Source organism: Penaeus japonicus, unplaced genomic scaffold (assembly GCF_977035675.1).
Source record: "Penaeus japonicus unplaced genomic scaffold, GWHDUDI00000001_assembly GWHDUDI00000020, whole genome shotgun sequence".
Taxonomy (NCBI): domain Eukaryota; kingdom Metazoa; phylum Arthropoda; class Malacostraca; order Decapoda; family Penaeidae; genus Penaeus; species Penaeus japonicus.
In genome coordinates this window covers 26,371,686-26,376,685 of record NW_028234422.1, presented here as the reverse complement: position 1 = coordinate 26,376,685, position 5,000 = coordinate 26,371,686, and the positions used below count along the sequence as shown (strand labels likewise).

The 5,000-nt window shown below is 35.2% G+C and overlaps 1 long non-coding RNA gene across 2 annotated transcripts in view; it reads left to right on the top strand.

Annotated features, from left to right (window-relative positions):
- The window catches only part of LOC122267788 (uncharacterized), a 24,540-nt gene that overhangs the window by 18,985 nt on the left and 555 nt on the right, over positions 1-5,000 (top strand). The gene's annotated exons all lie outside the window — the stretch shown is intronic.

Here is a 5,000-nt window from a genome sequence, read left to right as displayed (position 1 = left end):
CATCACCATCATTACTATCATCATTTCCACTATCATCACCATCATTACTATCATCATTCCTACAATCATCACCATCATAACTATCATCCTTTCCATTATCATCACCATCATTACTATCATCATTTCCACTATCATCACCATCATTACTATCATCATTTCCACTATCATCACCATCATTACTATCATCATTTCCACAATCATCACCATCATTACTATCATCATTTCCACAATCATCACCATCATTACTATCATCATTTCCACTATCATCACCATCATTACTATCATCATTTCCACAATCATCACCATCATTACTATCATCATTTCCACTATCATCACCACCATTACTATCATTATTTCCATTATCATCACCACCATTACTATCATTATTTCCATTATCATCACCACCATTACTATCATTATTTCCATTATCATCACCACCATTACTATCATCATTCCTACAATCATCATCACCATTAGTACTATCATCATTTCCACAATCATCACCATCATTACTTCGATCATTTCCATTATCATCACCACCATTACCACCATCATTCCCACAATCATCACCACCATTACTATCATCATTTCCACTATCACATCACAATCATTACCATCATCATTTCTATTATCATCACCATCATCATTATCATAACTACCAACAATACCAGTATCCCCATCACCATCACTGTCATTAGAATTACCCCATAAGTCATGCTAAAAGTCCGCCATAACTCGTGCTAATATTCTCTCGTATCCTGTTGCCCTTGGCTGGTCTCGCTAACTCCGCCCCTCGCATGCCTATGGAGGACGTCTATGGCATAACAACATACAGAGACACACCTACATAGCGCATGTGGCCTCACTGCACACTGTAGTTTTTTTTTCAATCAATACGACGGGTTTTATGTTCGTTTTGGTGCTTGTTTTGATTAAATTTTGATTAATATGGAGAGGGATAAATATCTCTATCTTTCTCAGTTTCTGTCTCTCTCTCTATCTATCTATCTATTTATCTATCTCTTCCTATCTCTCTCTCTCTCTCTCTCTCTCTCTCTCTCTCTCTCTCTCTCTCTCTCTCTCTCTCTCTCTCTCTCTCTCTCTCTCTCTCTCTCTCTCTCTCTCTCTCTCTCTCTCTCTCTATCTATCTATCTATCTATCCCTCTCTCTCTCTCTCTCTCTCTCTCTCTCTCTCTCTCTCTCTCTCTCTCTCTCTCTCTCTCTCTCTCTCTCTCTCTCTCTCTCTCTCTCTCTCTCTCTCTCTCTCTCTCTCTCTCTCTCTCTCTCTCTCTCTCTCTCTCTCTCTCTCTCTCTCTCTCTCTCTCCTCTCTCTCCTCTTCTCTCTCTCTCTCTCTCTCTCTCTCTCTCTGTCTGTCTGTCTCTCTCTCTCTCTCTCTCTCTCTCTCTCTCTCTCTCTCTCTCTCTCTCTCTCTCTCTCTCTCTCTCTCTCTCTCTCACGTGTACAGACATGTGTTGTTGTTGTTTTTTTTACAGATTCACGTGTTTGTATGCCAACAGTCAGATGCATATGAATAGCTATGACTATCTATAAAAAGAATCCAAAACTTCACTTTGTGATACATAGCGTAGACATAAATCTCTCTCTCTCTCTCTCTCTCTCTCTCTCTCTTCTATCTTGTATTAATATATATATATATATATATATATATATATATATATATATATATATATATTATATATAATATATATATATATATATATATACATATATATATTATAAATATAATATATATATATATATATATATATATATATATATATAGTGTGTGTTGTGTGTGTGTGTGTGTGTGTGTGTGTGTATGTGTATGTGTGTGTGTGTGATGTATGTACATATATATATATATATATATATATATATATATATAGATAGATAGATAGATAGATAGATAGATAGATAGATAGATAGATAGATAGATACCTTCTATTTACATCAGATAATATACAATAAATGGATATAAACTGCATATTCCTAGCCCATATTTCAACCACTGAGCAGGACACAGGTTATGGTGACTACAGAGGTGGATGTCCTTGTAATGAAAACACTTGTCTAATCGTTCCTTATGGATTCCTTTGTCCCAAGGGTCGAGAGGCAACTAAGGGCTTCAGGATTGGTCGTTTCTTTGTTTCTCTTGTTCTTATCACCTCTTCATGGAACACGTGGATTTTGGGGAAGATGGAACCAGGCATCATCGTATGTGCTCATGTTGTGATTGAATGAAAGCACGTATGAAAATACAACCTGTCGATTTTTTTATATATGTATTGTATATATAAGAATATTCATGTTGGTTAGAAAGCATTCACGCATCTATCCATCTGTCCACCTATCTATCTATCCAAATTAAATACGTATGTTGCACATATATATGATAATTTCAAGTGTTGTCCCATCTAGGTTCTATGACTCTTGGACTGTGACAGGATCCCCCTCCTTGGCCAATACACGTCCCTGCATCACCGTTTGTAGTTGCAGGTGAATCACTCTTTGTTTCGAGAAGGTGATTGACGTGCGTCGGTGAAGGAAATGCCGTAGCAATAGCTATCAGCTGATGTGACGTTGATTCTTTGTCGTCTGTTGCATAGGGTTGCATAGGTGGTAAAGAACCTTGTACGGTGATATTCCTAGGATGAAGCAACCTACAGGATGAAACAGCGTGAACCATCGGCCGTAAATGACGAAGGGTACGGCTGTATGTCTCTCTGTCTCATCACTTTGTTCTCGTCTCAACTTGGTATACCTTTGTTCTACTCATACCGGCAAGTTTATGCTTGTTTTGGATACTCAATTGGTATTATAGTCTTTGATTAATGGCTGGCGGTGACATAGATAAAACATTATATTAGGCATAACTGATCTATTTATCAAAACTATTGCTCTTGTAGAAATAAGACTTAATAAATTTCAGAATTCGTTGTTGTTGTTGTTTTTTATCTAGACATAATGTTTATTTATTTTTTTCTTGTATGGATTAAGAACCATTTATAAAGACACTTCCCTTACATACAAAGACAAAAACAATCATATGCATATGACCTTTATTTCTTGCCTGCGTAGCGTAACAAACACAGACACACATACATACTCTTTCATAGAAGACAAACACTACTTATAGCCTTATAACAAACTATGACATAAAGAGTAAAATAATAATAATAATAATAATAATAATAAAAAAAAATAGATAAATAAATAAAAAATACAAGACCAAAAAGGCACCAAGTAATTAGCTTACGTAATGGAAAAGAAGACAATACATGTTTCTTACAGCCTTGGTACCTCCTTCCCTAATACCATATCATAATACCAACCCAAAAACCCAACTTAGCTGTACCCATAACGCCTACCCAGGTACGTACAGGATGGGTATGTTGGATATTTGTTGGGTATGTTGTGGGTATGTTGTTCGTCTGTTATGAATGAGACATCCTTCGAGAGGATTACAGATTGAATATGATATAATAATTATTTGGTTTCGGTTTTGTGTGTTTGTGTTTGTGTGTGTGTACAATAGTAATAATGATGATAGTATTCATGAAAATTGTGTAATGATAATAATGAGGATAACAGCAGCAGCAGCAATAGTAGTAGTAGTAGTAGCAGTAATAGCAGAAGGTGTAGTTGTGGTAGTAGTAAGAACTATAACAGAACAACAAGGATAATAAAAATGATGATGATGATAATGATAATGATGATTTTAACTATGATAAATCTAATGATAATAACAACAGTAACAATAATGATAATTAGTATGCTAATGATGATGAAAATAATAATAATAACAATGATAATAAGGATAATAATAACAATAATGATAATAATAAGGTAAGAAGGATAGCAATGATAGTAACAATAATAACATTAATGATAATGATAGCAATTATAATGATAGTAATAATGATACTAATAAAGGTAATAATAATAACAAAGACAATTGCAAAAATCGCAATGATAATAGTAAGAACATTATTAATAATATCTAGAATGCTTTTCGAGAGCGCATACCTCCACCAACGTCAAAAAATCCAGATTCAAAATACATAAGTATATCACAAACTCCTCATAGAAAATGAATGTCCTCGCCAGGCCCATACTCCATCACGGATCAGACCGACAATGAATCCTTTTCATGAATCTTCGGCACGAATGCAGATCCAATTCACCACTAAACTCTAATGAACTGTTCCCTAAACCTCAACCAACACACCCACTAATTTTAATCAAAATCCGTCAGTAACTTTTCCCATAAAGTAACAACCTAACGAGAAGATACATCCAATAACTGGCATTCAGGGAAGATACGGCGGGAATGTTGTGCGACCAAACCAAAACAACAAATTCATAAGCAGGGTTCACGTATAAGGTGTTAATGTTCATTTATAAGCTGGACTCTTGATGATTGAGGAATGTATCAATCATGGAGGTGATTACATCGTAACAGTATGTGGTGCTGATGAGGTGTGTTAATTTTGGTCTGGTTATCTTGGTCTTATTTCGTTTGTTTTTTTTGTTTGTTTTTTTCGTTTTCTTGACGTGGTGGTATTTTGAAGAAAAGGAGAGAATGAAAACGACAGGGTTGTTTATTGATATTTGTAATGTCATATCCATTCTGTTATTGTCTTTTTTTTTTATTATTCTTTCTTTCTTTTTTTTCTCTCGATCTTACCTTCCCAGGTAAGAGAGACGTAAACGCCAAATCTATACTATAAACACACTCAAGCTCTGAAGCAGAGTTCTTAGAGAATATGAAACAGTACAAATAGCTGTTTGTAAAGTTCCATGGACGAAACACCCAAGATTTTTTGCCACATGTTTAACACTGGATGAATAGTAAGTTATGAAGTGGTTGGTCAAGTTCTGACTGAAATCATAATGAACCTTAATTTGGTTGCCGTTAAAGCTTTTCTTTCTCTGGGCAGTGTATCTTGACCCTTAATTGTGTCCTGGGTATCCATTGCCAATCATCATAACAAGCTAT